Source organism: Haliotis cracherodii, unplaced genomic scaffold (genome assembly GCF_022045235.1).
Source record: "Haliotis cracherodii isolate W230 unplaced genomic scaffold, xgHalCrac1.p SCAF_6, whole genome shotgun sequence".
In the NCBI taxonomy this organism is placed as follows: domain Eukaryota; kingdom Metazoa; phylum Mollusca; class Gastropoda; order Lepetellida; family Haliotidae; genus Haliotis; species Haliotis cracherodii.
In genome coordinates, this window is record NW_027266319.1 from 32503620 (window position 1) to 32520286 (window position 16667).

Below are 16667 nucleotides of genomic sequence, written 5' to 3' on the forward strand. Positions count from 1 at the left end.
TGACAAGATGACTGTGACCAAGGCGATCTAAATACAATGACAAGATGGCTGTGACCAAGGCCATCTTGAGACAATGACAAGATGACTGTGACCAAGGTCATCTAAATACAATGACAAGATGACTGTGATCAAGGCCATCTAAATACAATGACAAGATGACTGTGACCAAGGTTATCTTGAGACAATGACAAGATGACTGTGACCAAGGTCATCTTGAGACAATGACAAGATGACTGTGACCAAGGTCATCTAAATACAATGACAAGATGACTATGACCAAGGTCATCTTGAGACAATGACAAGATGACTATGACCAAGGTCATCTTGAGACAATGACAAGATGACTGTGACCAAGGTCATCTAGAGACAATGACAAGATGACCGTGACCAAGGCCATCTTAATACAATGACAAGATGACTGTGACCAAGGCCATCTAAATACAATGACAAGATGACTGTGATCAAGGCCATCTTAATACAATGACAAGATGACTGTGACCAAGGTCATCTTGAGACAATGACAAGATGACTGTGACCAAGGTCATCTTGAGACAATGACAAGATGACTGTGACCAAGGTCATCTAGAGACAATGACAAGATAGCTGTGACCAAGGTCATCTAGAGGCAATGACAAGATGACTGTGACCAAGGCCATCTAAATACAATGACAAGATGACTGTGACCAAGGTCATCTAAATACAATGACAAGATGACTGTGACCAAGGCCATCTTGAAACACGGGACAAGATAGCTGTGACCAAGGTCATTCGGAGACTCAGGACAATATTGCTGTGATGAAGGTAATCTAGTAACACAGGACAAGAGGGCTGTGACTAAGGTCATTTAGTAACAGGACAAGACGACTGTGACCAAGGTCATCTAGAAACACGGGACAAAATGGCTGTGACCAAGGTCATCTGGAGACACAGGACAAGATGACTGTGACCAAGGTCTTCTTGTGAAACAGTACAAGGCTGTGTTGTGATTGATCAATGTAACCTGCCTAGTGCAGCACATGCAAATGACATGTCCAGCAGAAACTGTTTGTCACCACTGACCCAGGATGTTATGACAGGATATCCCATACCTAGCTGTCATAGCCAGCATGATGATTATACCATTAATCACCTTCATTTCTCTTATATAATTCCTCACCTGTCACTTAATACGACTACACACATCAGGCTTGCACGATTCAAGTCCTCTTAATTCTGCAGATTTTCGCAGAATACCAGAATCAATACTTTATTAATTTTTTCCGATGCCTTGAGGCATATTCAATACTATCTACTTGATCCTTTCTCGCTAAAGATGATCAGGGTTACAGGAGTTGAGTGCTTCGTGCGGCAATAAAGACTGGTTATCTTACACACATGGTTCTTGTGCTGCTGAAGCATCACGTGCACGTTGGGGCTTTGTTGCGAAGGTCAGTTGCCGAGATTAATGTGACGGCCATTTATGAGAAGAGAAAACGAACGTCTGTATCTGTAAGCTATTACTAGATTGCCTGAGGAGTGTGTTGGGCAGTGTTTCGGGTAGTCTTGTATGGTAATATGTTGGTGAGGTATTCAGTTTGAACATGCAACATTTCAAATGTCAAGTAGAACGCACAGAAGCAGTCCCATCTTATGTTACCATGATTTGTTTAAAAGGGGGGACAAGTAGATTCAGGCCATTTCGCAATCCTGGTCTGATTTCAATCATTTACAAAAGACAACATTGTCTTTTATGCAAACTCTATTATGTATTTATATATCTTTTTAAGGGGTAGCCTCGTGGTCACGCCGAAGACCAGGGTTCAATTCCCGACATGGGTACAATGTGTGAAGCCCATTTCTGGTGTCCCCCGCCGTGATATTGCTGGAATATTGCTAAAAGCGGCGTAAAACTCACTCACTCACTCACTCACTCACTCACTCACTCACTCACTCACTATCTTTCTAAGAAGGCAGACTTCTGTGTTCAAAAGGTTTTAGTGAGTAATAAATTCCATGTCCATCTTTAGTCCATCAGAACATAAAACCAAACTCATTCTATCATTACCATGTGTTATTAGACAAAAGATTGCCCAATATCAGTTGTACTGTATCCATAGTTGAACTAGCTTGGAACTATGTGTTTGTGTTGTCGAGGAACTGAAACGAGATGAGAATCTTTAGATAATTACTCCTTTCAAGCTTCAAAAGAAATTTTGTTGCATCCTAATTTTGAAAGGACGAATGATTTAATTGATCAGTGGATGACATGTCAATCACATGCATCATACCTCATTGTCATTTTTACTGGCATGTTTCAAATTCAAGAGGCCATTGTGGTCCAAGATTTATGTTCTATATAAAACATTCCATCTTGTGGCTGTATTAACTCTGAATTTTAGTTAATAACAGTGTTCTATAAAGTTTATCTCTTGAGTTTTATGATTATGATGTGGAATACGCAAAATATTCTGGTCAATATCTACATCTATGGAATAATAACATAATAACAGACCCCCTTGGTAATAACAATGGTAATGTGTGGCATTCTTGTAGTATTCCCTCCCAAATTATAGGAGGCATGTTGGAGAGATATTCCTGGGCTGATTGAGAGCTCTACTCCTAGCTCTTCAACATAGGGAAAATATAAAAGACGAGAACGAAAAAACAGTCTGGTAGAATTGTAATCAATATGATATCGTGATTTCTGCTGCAGAATTGCTACTCATCATTGCAACAAGAAGTGTTTTTGTCTCCCCCAAAACTGATAACTGGCTTTTCAAGTTTCATTGATGCAGATTTCCACTACTCTTTTTTTAAATCAATTCTTTAAATTGATACGGAGGATTTTTTGCATTTGAAAAAAAGATCAGGAAATCTGTGGTTTAAGTATTTTTTTAGTCTGTAGGAGCTATGTTCTAGATTGGGCGGACATGATGTTATTAAGATAGAAGCTGTGGTGTTATGTAGCAGTAACCGATGAACACAGACAGGAGTAACAGGAATGGTATCAAGCCCCCGATTCTTGAATTTTAGTGTTTTTGTTGTAATGGACAATATGCTTCCAATAGGAAATTATTTGCAATGCAAGATGTGTTTATTTGCTTGTTTCAGGATCAATATTCCAGGAGACAGAATTCAAAGGTTGAAAAACATGTTTCCAGGGTTGACTTTGTGTTAATTTCCTGAAATAATTTAACCAAAATATGAATAATAAAAATATGTTCCAAAAGACATATTCTACTTAAAACACAAAATTTCATTTTTACTGTTGACTTTACTTATGCCAAATGTAAGGTAGACAAGGTCTTAACCTTGTCAGGTACATATGTGGCACCTACAAAACGTTTATTGCGCTTTCTCCACATATCGATTCATATCTGCACAAGTTTCAATCATGCTGAAACATTTCCACAGTGACTCAGATATTTTGAGGTTGTTTTTTCCCGGTTTGGTTATGCTTGGCTTTACATGTTCAAGAGTCAGAAATATTACGGCCTTTTTTCTAATGATATGGGTACAGATTTCTCTCCTGATTTTATTCCATGTTTCTGAAATTCTGGGTCAGCTGATACTCTATCAGGGAGGCCACAGCTGATTCAACCCAGATAACATCCACTCTTTCAGGGAGGTGATCGATGAGTGACAGGTCATAGATGTTTACCGGTTTTGAGAAACACTCCATCACATTGATGTGTGACAGGTCATAGATGTTTACCGGTTTTGAGAAACACTCTGTCACATCGATGTGTGACAGGTCATAGATGTTTACCGGTTTTGAGAAACACTCCATCACATTGATGTGTGACAGGTCATAGATGTTTACCGGTTTTGAGAAACGCTCAGTCACATTGATGTGTGACAGGTCATAGATGTTTACCGGTTTTGAGAAACACTCCATCACATTGATGTGTGACAGGTCATAGATGTTTACCGGTTTTGAGAAACACTCCATCACATTGATGTGTGATAGGTCATAGATGTTTACCGGTTTTGAGAAACACTCCATCACATTGATGTGTGACAGGTCATAGATGTTTACCGGTTTTGAGAAACACTCCATCACATTGATGTGTGACAGGTCATAGATGTTTACCGGTTTTGAGAAACACTCCATCACATTGATGTGTGATAGGTCATAGATGTTTACCGGTTTTGAGAAGCCCACTTGCACATCGATGTGTGATAGGTCATAGACGTTTACCTGTTTTGAGATGCAATGACAAACCAAGACAAACCAAACATAATCAGGATGAATCTGGAATTTAAATACAGGATCAGCAGATCTTTGCACCTCTAAGGGAAACAACTCTATGCAAACTGTGGCTGTTGGCCACTGGACCACCCTTAAATGTTGAGAACATTCACAACAATGATAATGTTATCTATGGTTAGATCAGAAAAGTAACTTCAAATACAGCAGTCACCAAAATAGGAGCAAACTGGGCAGGTGAGATGACAAAATGCTAAAGACAGCAGCACAGAAATAACATTTACTGTGATTTCTCATCGCTTTTAGATTTGATTCCTGAATGAAAAAATATCCTTTCATGGGTATTTTAATTTTATGGATGAAGATATCTCACTCGAAAAAGTCATCAGCACACCAGCCTTATTTTATAAATGATTGAAGTAGTTGAAAGGTTAACAGTCCAAGATTAACGACATTAGAAATAGTTTGATCAGGGGCTGAAGGCTCACAGCATCTTCAAGTCAATGCTCATCTTTGAAGGTTTTTTATTTAAGAGGAGAAACTTTTATAAAAGGAATTTCCAGAGTTCTTTATGACCTGACAAGGTCAATTTTGCACTAGTGCTGAGTTTTGTTAGAATTGGATGGTTTGTTTTCTGAGTTCTAAAAAAGTTGACGTTCATGGTTCATGGTGAGCAGGTTCTTGCAAAGGGATATTGACATTATCCTGGCAAAGTGTCCTCAGAATTTATGAGAAACATTTGTCTTGAAGATGTTCAAATACCCGTTCAGCCCTTGCTGTGAGGTGTTATTAATTCCAAAGTATGTGGTTGCAGAATATGTGGCAGTGGACTCATTTCTCACAAAATCTTGTTGTGTTATACTAACCACAAAATGAAATGATCAGTGGGTTTAACTCATGGTGCCTGCCTCTGAATATTGTGAATAAAAGACCTCGAAATATTGATACTCTAAATGATACCGCTGCCAAGGTATGGCTTCTTGTAATTTGAGAAAAGTAAAAATTATATTGGGGATGCTGTGTAAATGAAAAGATCACCATTTTGAAAATATTTTTGTTAGTGTCTTTAAGGAATTAATTTGAACTCATTTTAAAATTACACAGGTATTTTTTTAGCCTCCTGCTTCTACTACCCACCTGTGATCTCGAATGTGAAACATTTATGAAATTTTGCATTTCTAAATTACAGATTTTCAAGCACCATGTTCCTGTTCCTTTGCTCAGTGGTCTGTGATGTTTGAAAGGTAGAGAGAGCTAGGTTACATAATTCCCAAGGCTGTTGAAGGAATAAGAAGTAAATCATTTTAAACACTGTTCCCTCGAGTCCATCAAAAGGCTTTGATCATTGGTACCTACAAACCTGCAGTGGGATGTACTATCTTCATGGCAACTAGCCAGCGCTTACAAATAATGCTATCTGCATGACAACATCCAAACACATCAACAAATAACCCTTTAATTGAAAGCAAGTTTGCACAATAAGAAGCATACTATCATCTTGGCAACTAGTCAGCACTTGCAAATAATACTTTCTGCATGACAACATTCAAACACATCAACAAATAACCCTTGAATTGAAAACAAGTTTGCAGAATAACAAGCATACTATCATCTTGGCAACTAGTCAGCATGGTTGTAAGATGTAAGAGGACCATGATGTATCACACTTTGCTGAAAATAGTACTTTATGATCGATGGAATTTGTATCAGGAAGACAGCACATATATCATCTGCGAACTGTGTCAGATACTAATGAAAAAAGTGTATGACAAAAAACATCTGTATGGTCATTATCCTGTTTTGGGCATATGTCAAACCCTTACCATAAGTCATGCTTTCTGAAAATAGCTCAAGTCAATTCTTATATGTCATGTTTTTTTAAGTTCGGCTCCCTTTAAGTAGCTCCCTTTCATTTAAACATTTGTATATTTCATGAATGTTTGGATTCTTTTCTCTAATATTCTCCAGGCAGGCAAACACTTCAACCACTAGGCTAGCTACCTGCTCTTGTAGAAATAGATCTTGATTTGTGTATAGCTGTGTGTTTATATGCGCAGGAGATATACTAACCACAGTGATCTTGTAAGCTGTTCACAATAACATGTCATGTGCATTGTCCAGTCAGGCGAACACTTCATCCACTGGGTCATCTGCCTGCCCTTGCAGAAATAGATCTTGATTTGTGTATGGCTGTGTGTTTATATACGCAGGAGACATACTAACCACAGTGATCTTGTAAACTGTTCACGATAGAATGTCATGTTATATATATGCAGTCAGGCGAACACTTCATCAACTAAACCACCTCCCATTGAAATCAGATCTTTTGCTCTGATAGATTGACTGTCGAATCTAAATGAGAATTTGGAACTACATTGTGTATTAGATAATGTGGCGTGTTTCCGGTAAACAACATTTGTTTTCACCAAGCATGCATTTGAAATCATGAGCAAATATCTTGGAAATCCCATGTCTACAAATAGCAAATTACATGGAATTCGTTGTCTTGCTATTTGGTAGATAATGTAACAGCAGTTAATTGGTTAATCCTGGCATTGATTTGTGCATGTCTTTCTTTGAAATTTGATCAGCAATTCCTGCAAACATTTCTGACAGTTATTGGAGCCTTAATATCTCATGTGGCAAAAACTCGCGAAATAGGGGAAATTTCTGCAGCAAAGAAAGCTCATTGAGTCAGACAATGACAGTTGACAATTAGATGCTTGTAAACATCAGTGATTATGATATCAAATCAACCAAGGCAAGAGACAAATGTAAATTTGTGAACAAGTTTTGGTAACAATACAGTTTATGGGGTGCTGCTTACATAACGCCAGTTGGCTCCAGCTGCCGGCTTGCGCTTCACAGATCTCGCGTGCCTCTTTATTCCTTAGCGTTAATTGTGTTAGGGTTAGAGTAGGTGAACCCAACTCTATCCTTAGCCCTTGGATCCCCATATGATAATGCACCCATTTCCGATCAAGCACCCCTTCACGATCCTTCAGGTTGGGCACGACTTGCTGATCAAACAACATTTTACGATCATTAGGGATAGGCACCCATTGACCTTCCTTAGGGTTAGTTGTGAGGTAGGGTATGGGTTAGCTATGTCTTTTAACAAATTAATCCAATGTAATTTGAGGAAAATCCATAAATGTTTATCAAGTTTTGTAGAGGAAATGGGTAGTGTGCATGCGTATGAAGGTAAACCATGGGTAGATGATCACTTGGTAACCGAGCACTAATAGCACCCTTATAGCAATAGTAATAGCACCCAATAGCCAAACTGTGTCCTGATTGATGAAAGCTTGGCCATCAATGCTTTGTATGAGTTGTGTCCCTTGGGCACGCCAGAAACCTATGATTGTGGGTTCGAATCCCGATTCCCCCCGATTATGTTTCTAGGTTTGTCAGCACCATACCCATGCTCATGGGTTTCACCGAAGTGATAAATGTCTTAAGACCTGCATCACTTCGGGCTTTCCTCACACATTAAGCTGACATGCCGTGATATAACTGGAATACTGTTAAAAGCAGCGCTAAACCCAACTCACTCACTTATTCAGATGCTAAAAAAAGAGTGAATAACTGCCAGGGAGTGGGTAATAATGTGTTTTCCTCATCAAATTACAAGCTGTTAATATGTCAGAGAGGGATGAAGAATGGTGTGATTTTCCCTATGGATTTACTGCCGGCAACTACCTCCATCCATCAGTGTGCCTGATTCGCGATGCAGGCATTAAGCCTCTAACACTGCAAGTTACCATCCAATTGTTTAATGTCCAAAACCAATTTCAAAACATTAAGATCCTAATGGAATATGGTGGTTGATTTTATTTGTTTAGTTGAACCAACAAAATTGCACTCTGTTTTAACAATATCATTAAGGGAGCTGCAGCTATGATTGAGTGAAGAATGGGAGCGTGTTGAATCAATCTGTAGTAATAGGCTTCTGTCTTTGATAGATAAACTGACCGGTAAAAGATGGACAAGTAAATTGGAGAAATGCTTCTTGGTTATGTGAGATGTAGGTAACAGATTGGACTTAGGTCGGTAAATCTCACAACAGAATTGTTTAGCGAAGACAATGTCAGGTCTAAGGCTGACAGCGCATGACCCAGTGGGAATGAGGTCGAAGAGACGAAGGTCAGGTGGCAGGGAAATGTATTTGTTTTTGTTTGTTTTGTTGTTTAACGCCGCACTCAGCAATATTCCAGCTATATGACAGCGGTCTGTAAAATAATCGAGTCTGGACCAGACAATCCAGTATTTGACATGAGCATCGATCTACGCAATTGGGATCGATGACATGTATCAACCAAGTCAGCGAGCCTGACCACCCGATCCCGTTAGTTGCCTTTTACGACAAGCATAGTCGCCTTTTACGGCAAGTATGGGTTGCTGAAGACCTATTCTACCCCGGAATCTTCACGGGTCGCAGGGAAATGTAAGGTACATTGGAGGCAAATACCTGTATTATTCAATACAGTATGTTTGAATCCCCATTAGCCTCAAACAACTTATGGGCTTATTTTATAATGTTATATATGCACTGTCCTGTCAGTGTGTTTGAAGTTTAATCACCATTTGCCTCAATCAACTTATTGTTGAAGTGCAGGTGGCAGAAAAATGTGATGACATTTGACCAGATACCTGTATTATTCAATACAGAATGTTTGAGTGAGTGAGTGAGTTGGATTTAATGCCGCTTTTAAGAGTGTTCCAGTTATATCAGGGCGTGTCAGCTTAATGTGGGCGGAAAGCCTGAAGTGATGCAGGTCTCAGACGTTTACCACTTCGTGAAACCCATGAGCACGCGTATGGTGCTGACAAACCTAGAAACATAATTGGGGAGAACCGGGATTCGAGCCCACAATCATAGGTATCTTCTGGACTTGTATCTGTCCAAATTACAATGTTTACCCTGTTCAGAAAAGAACTCATCCAAGATGATCACAAAGAAATGGAAATTTGTTCTGTACATTAATCAGTCATCCCCTTTAGGCTAGTGAACTGGTTCACAAAGGAATTACAACTGTCGTAAGTCTATGTTAAAGTATGGGAGTTACGATCTTCTTAGTGCTGAGATCACTCTGTGGAACGGTGCTGTGTCCAGTTTTATTTCATGTTTTACTCATTTTGCTCCATTCTTCCAAAATGCGGGGAGTAAAGGATGCTTGGAACTCGCTCTGGATACATGCAAAGGAAAAACTATTTATATGACAACATATCATTTTGAAAATGGCTGCACATGACCAGGTCAATTGATTAACATTTCCTGTGAAATCTCTTAAATAAGTAATAAAACCAAAGTTTCAACGAGTGCAAATTTTAAATACTCAATAACAGTAGGTTGATCTTCAGTGCAGCTGTACCTGGATATGCAGGAATAAGTCAAGGTCATTGATGGCTATTGAAGCGTATGTGTATTGATCCACTGTCTGTGTTGCAGGAATGTGAGCACCCTTTTCCAAAATCTCGGGACGTTTAAAAACATGATGGGCCATTATCAGAAAATGATAGGCCAAATATTGATATCAATTTAAGAGTAAACTAATGTCATCTTTGGATTGCTTAATCCACAAATATGGCCAGTTTCAGTCTAATTCTTACAGTAAGTTTGGAAATTGAGTGTTGGCCATCCCAAACTGTTTGCAATCTGTCTGTTGTATGTTACAAGCCATTACAATACCATTGTACAGAAAGGCAGCACAGCGGATCTTTTGGACAGATATTATAGCTAACTGAGCTTTCTCAGAGTTAGATTTGATTATGAGCCAGATCCATCAAGACTGCAGCTGTAAGACTGTTACACCTAGGCCCAAACTGCTGGAATCGAAATAAGAAATTCACTGCGGTTTGAAGACGTGTGACATGATGTTGATGGCTATTTTGATGTGTTTTATTTATATGATGTTTTTGTGGTGTGACTCATGACTACTGGGGTTTTAGACCTGATCAATGAGAACATGTCAGTGGAAATTGATGCTCTATGATTATTTATTTATTTGCCAACACTGATGACAAACTGGAACTGAATTCTATAATTCTAGCATTGATAGCGATTATGTACCCAATGAAATAACTATAAACTGAAGATAGCTACAGGTAATAGCATGAGTGAGTGAGTCATGGGTATGGTATTTCAATGCTTTTGAAAATATTCCAGCAATGTCATAGGTACACCAGCAATGGGCTTTACACTTTGTATCTATGTGGAGAATAAAACCTGGATCTTTGGTATGATGAGCAAACGCTTTATCCGCAACCACACCACACCATCTAGCTTGTGCAGTCTAGATAATAAATATCAAAATTATTACATATGTTTTGTCAGGATTTAGGTGTTTGATGGTTTAACTAGGGGCACACTTGCATATATTAATGACTGGATGGTTTGGATAGGGAAACCTTAACAAGTAAAATTGAAGGTCTTCACCATCTTCCTGAGGCAGGGGAGTTAACTGACTATAAAAATCCAGTTTCCACCCTTGCCAAACTAGGCTGGTATTATGGAGTTACATTTTGGCTGGGCTAACGAGTCTGTGCATAGTCCAATCAAAATCGCACAACGAAATCGAAATCTGGTTCATAAACTGTCGTGCTGATTTCGGTCGATTGCAGGATTTCCAAATCTTTTCATGATTTTAATCAAGGTGCTCACGGTATATATAGGTATATCCTTGCTTATCCAATGAGCATTGTCAACTAAAATAAAGTACTAATTACATAATTATTTATGTATTTCGGTTCATTGTCGACTTTAGGAGGAATTATTTGTGTGTACCATTATTAGCAGACATGTTTTCCGAAAATAGCTGTTATTTATTTTTGTGTCTACAGATGTGTAGCAATAGAATTTAGTCGCCACAAGATATTTTTCAAGGTGGTCATTTGGCTGCCTCTGAATATTAGACAGTAGACAAACTGAAATATAATTAGGTCGCATTGGCAACCATTTTAGTTGCAACTTTGAGGCCTGCTTAGCTGTTTTGATAACACTGTACAATGTTTTACTTCCTTCAATCTCCATCATGGAATTAGTATATCAGCAGTCAGTTGGGGTCAGGGGGTTTAACATCCCGTTCTAGACTATTACACTTAAATAGCTTAAATAGCATATGTGTGTGTGTGGCTGCTTGTACTAGTCAAGACTAATGCCAGTTTTATGGTGCTAGCCCACTGAGATCCAATGCTGCAGTTCTACATGTATACCCCACTCAGAGACAGTATACTGACTCAGAGCCAACCAGTCATCATTTTGTCCACTTAATACCGAGGACCAGGCAGGGTAACAACAAGTACCATATTTTAATGTATTTAGTATAATCTTGAACCTGACGATGAACCCTAAATCACCTCACCTCACCTGTCAGTATGTTTATTCATGATCGCTCACCAATATAACTCACAATCAAATAGCATGAATCAATATATGTCGCAGTGCCTTGGTTCACCATTACAGCAGAACTTCTGCCAGTCTGAATGAGCTTGTAGCAGGGCGTGGAGTCATCCCACAGATGACATCCTTACCTTGTCAGCTTGCTGACGGGGTTAACCTCTTTGGTCATGTGGACAAGGCGTCCGACCTCTGATCAGAAGGTCCGTGGTTCGAATCCCATCACGGGACTCGGAAATTTTATGGCCGCTACAAGCTCATCATACAAGCAATATAGCTTTGTCTTTGAATGGGAGGTCAAGACATATTATAGTCATCCGCCATCACATCTCAGTGCAAAATGAGTAAATGATCGGATCAACAGTATGGTAATTTATCAAGTATCAACTATAGTTGGCTGTTCGACAATGTTTAAAAATAACCATTTTATCCTCTTCCAGACTGGAAATTTCTTTTAAAAGACCCAATAAAAATGGAGAAAATATTAATCTCCACTTTTGATGGAATAAATCAAATTCCAGACAGACAATGATGATTGATGTATGATGGATGCTCAGTGCATGTTCTGTAACTCATGCCCAATTAAAATATTCAAAATATATTTAGAAAATATTTTGTCCCACACAAAACTCCTAAGCCTCCCATCAATGGCCATTTTGAGATTCAATATGCATAGAGCTGTCTCCCTGTTATCTGGGTTGCTATCAGGGGATGTTTATACGAGTCCAAGTCCCAGAATATGTCATATACCAGTTACAAGATCGAACCTGCTATTTATTCCTTAAATCACACACACAGCGCCTGTTTTGGTAACATGGAGTTGAATAATCATAACTGATGGTATCTATGACCAGCCATCTACATGCCGTGTTATATAAAAACTGATGCAGAACCATGGCTCAGGAATGATCCAACATGTTTACATCACCAGGTCACAGAATGGTCAATACTTCTGCGTTCAGGTTCAGTCTTTGAATGCAGTTATATATCTTCATCAGTTTGTCTTTAAACTATTCATGAGGAGTCTTGTGTCATCAAGTCTATTAGTTGGAGCAGTCCTGTGTTGGATGGGAGATAAGTATTCCATGTCACTATGACTGTGGTAACATTCCATTCCCTCACAGGTAGTTTTTCTACCTCCTTCTTGGAAGAGTTCATCAGGGGAGGTCATTAGTCATCCTTGTACATATTTTTTACATGACATAATGAGCAATTATCACTTAATGAGTCCTTACTTACAGTGTGTACAAGTATCCTCGGATCATATGTTTTCGGACATCCTAGTTTTCAGACAGCCTTGCTTATCGCGATTACACGCACTATAAGGCTAAAAAAAACTGATAATCTTGGTTCTCAGGTACCGTCCGCATCACAAAGTTCGCCGCACATTTCGTTTTTATTTCCATCTTTAAAAAAACTAAAAATACTTAAAGATTCCAACAGTAGTCAAATACTGTATTCCAGTATCTACTCATCAGGGAATACATGAATGTAGGGAGGCCCTTTCCAAAGTTGATTGTCAACAACTTTTTATTTGGTTACACAATTGTTTATTTTGTTACGTATTAGTTTGAACAACAAAAAAAACAAAAAAAAGACTTCGCCAACTCACACTTTATTTTCAACAGCCATTGCCTGAGAACCAATTCTTATATTTTATTAAGCCTGACAGGAAGTGTAGCATCACACAGAAATTGTAATTACTCAGATGGTGGCTTATTTCTAAGTGAAAGTTGTCTTTTTAAAGTGAATGAGATGTTTTACAGTTGTTCATGTGATTAGAGAGAAAGCTACAAATTTTTATTAAGCGTCCTAAAAAAACCATAGCACGGTGATACTTGAAACTGTCTATTTCCAGTTCATATCACTAAAATACACTGTTTTAATGAATTTAGTAAATGAGTTGAAATAATTCCTTAAATATGATGTTACCAATTTGCTGGCTTCATCTTCCATTGTGTGTGGTATGTTTTTGTCTGTTAAAAGCTTGTTAATTACCTTCATAATAAGGTACAATGTTTGTTTTCTTGTATAGGAGAGGTTCAGTTGTGGTGTAAACATTAATTGGAGGCATTTTGCTCCTTAGAAAGGTTTAGTATACTTGATATTGCAATTTCTTCTTGTGTCGTGGGTCTCACGACTTTGGTAACACTGATATGTTTGTGACCTTGGAGGGATGTTTCTCTGGTGTAGGAGGCTGCATGCTAGAGCCCTGGTTGATTATCTATAAATATTACATCAGTTTCAGTGCATGAAATATATCAAATATCAACAGTTTTTCTGTGAACATTCCAAGTGACAGTTGCCATGCTACAACTGTGGTTGATCTCATCTGTGGTGCGTTTAAACCCTTCTCAGGGCGGTGGGGTAGCCTAATGGTTAAAGTGTTCGCTCGTCACATCGAAGATCCAGGTTCGATTCCCCACATGGGTACAATTTGTGCAGCCCATTTCTGGTGTCCCCCACTGTGATATTGCTGGAATATTGCTGAAAAAGCAACGGAAAACCATACTCACACACTTAAGCCCTGCTCACAGAATTAAGACCGGATTATACATATGGTTCCTGAGTCAGCCATATTGAAATGTCATTATGTATTTTCCTACACAATAAGTGGAAAATGGTGAATAGATTTTGTTGCATATTACAAAATTTTACACATCCCTGAAACTGTTGAGCATGTTCTTTTAGTCCTCCACTCTGCAATGAATGGAATGTTCTTTAACTTCTTCTGAGTAGTACTATTCTTGTTTAGTCATACATGGATCTGATCTAATATGATATTCCAGATATAGTCATGTGAGCTTTAGAGCATTGTGGTTCCATTTCTCCAGTTCATCAAAGAAACAAGAAATACTGTAAATTCCTTAAAATGGTAAATCTAAGGAGGAGATGAGATATCCAACTCAGCCGCTCCTGGAATGTCAGCGATCGATCTGGTCCTCCAGTTGAACAGTGTTGTGTTAATTTCTCTTTGTGTGTCTTGCTAATGGAATTGTTCTCTTTTGTTGTATTGTTCTCGTTCTCCTTATCAAACTCGTGTATCGTGTTTATAATGTCCTCTTGTGTTGTCCTCATCATATAATGTCCTCTTGTATTGTCATCGTGATGTAATGTCATCTTGTGTTGTCCACATAATATGTCCTCTTGTATTGTCATCGTGATGTAATGTCATCTTGTATTGTCCTCATGATATAGTGCCCTCTTGTATTGTCCTCATGATATAATGCCCTCTTGTGTTGTCATCGTGATGAATTGTCATCTTGTATTGTCATCGTGATGTAATGCCCTCTTGTGTTGTCATCGTGATGAATTGTCCTCTTGTAATGTCATCGTGATGTAATGCCCTCTTGTGTTGTCCTCATGATATAATGTCCTCTTGTAATGTCCTCATGATATAATGTCCTCTTGTATTGTCCTCATGATATAGTGTCCTCTTGTATTGTCATCGTGATATAATGTCATCTTGTATTGTCATCGTGATATAATGTCCTTGTATTGTCATCGCCATGTAATGTCATCTTGTGTTGTCATCGCGATGTAATGTCATTTGTATTGACATCGTAATATAGTGTCCTCTTGTATTGACATTGTGATATAATGTCCTCTGGTATTGTCATCGTGATATAATGTCCTCTTGTATTGTCATCGGGATATAATGTCCCTGATGCAATGTTTTCGTGTTGTTTTCTCCTAAATAAACAAAGGTGTCCCCAGCCACCCATGCTGGTCGTAAGCGGCGACTGGATCCAGTGGTCCAACGTGATGACAAACAAAACAGGTTCTGATTGTTTTGTGCCCATGCGGCACTGTCATATTTTTGTATTGTCCTCGCGTAGTACCTCAATAGATGAACAAGATGCTTGTCATTGGCTGAAATCAATACCCACCATTGGCCTCTTCCTCGAAGGCAACCAAGGCATAAAATTATATTTCCAATGTCTTTTCATCAGCAGAATGTTGTTTTATCTTTAATGTTGTGCCAATTGTGTTCACTAATCTGGATTGATGGACAGGTTTCTGATCAACTTAGTGCCATGAAGAACTATGTTAGGCACATTTCTGACATTGACAGAAGTAATATGTCTTCATAATTTGAAGCTGTAATGACAGAAAACGAGATAATTCACTGTGCTACTTTTTATCAAGAGACGCTGACAGAATGTTGCAGTCAGCTGCCACTGATTTGAGGTGTAGGGATACATGCATGTAGCAGCAGGAAGAAGCTCATCAAACACGATAAATACAAGAAACGTCAGTTTTCTAAGAGGATTCAGCTCAACTACATTGTGAATTTTGTCAACATGATCCTTCATCACAATTAATGCTTTGTAAAATTCTTCGCCACCTCTGTCTCCAATTTGGAAATTTCAGATGAAATATGATATCAAACGTCCACCCCGGAGAATAAGCAGTCCCAATTATGCAAGGAAACAGATTCTGTTGGGTGTTAAAGGTAAAATAGTGGTGAAAGTTATGTTAATAGATCACTAAAAATCAGTGATGACACCAGGTGTTCATGAAAAGGGTTAAAATGCTGTGTCCTACTGGAAAGAAAACCAACATAAAACTGAAATGTTACCTTAATAGTCCACTCATGACAAGATGTGGGCCATCATACATTTTACTAATTCTATTTGATGGAATAAAAAAAAAACATTGCCTTTCATGTTTTTTTCACATTTCAATGTTTTGGAGAAAGTGGAATTGTAAATAAAGTTAAAGAAAACAGTTTAGGTTCGGTTTCAGGCCTGCTGTTTGCTTAGATTATCTAAAAAGGGAACATCGGACTGTACAACCCACCTTCTGTTTGCTTAGATTTATCTAAACAGGGAATATCGGACTGTACAACCCACCTTCTGTTTGCTTAGATTTATCTAAACAGGGAATATCGGACTGTACAACCCACCTTCTGTTTGCTTAGAATATCTAAACAGGGAATATCGGACTGAACAACCCACCTTCTGTTTGCTTAGATTATCTAAACAGGGAATATCGGACTGTACAACCCACCTTCTGTTTGCTTAGATTATCTAAACAGGGAATATCAGACTGTACAACCCACCTTCTGTTTGCTTA

At 38.5% G+C, this 16667-nt stretch overlaps 1 protein-coding gene across 1 annotated transcript in view; it reads left to right on the forward strand.

Moving 5' to 3' along the window:
- The window catches only part of LOC139445113 (proton myo-inositol cotransporter-like), a 105589-nt gene that overhangs the window by 59146 nt on the left and 29776 nt on the right, over positions 1-16667 (forward strand). The window lies entirely within an intron of this gene.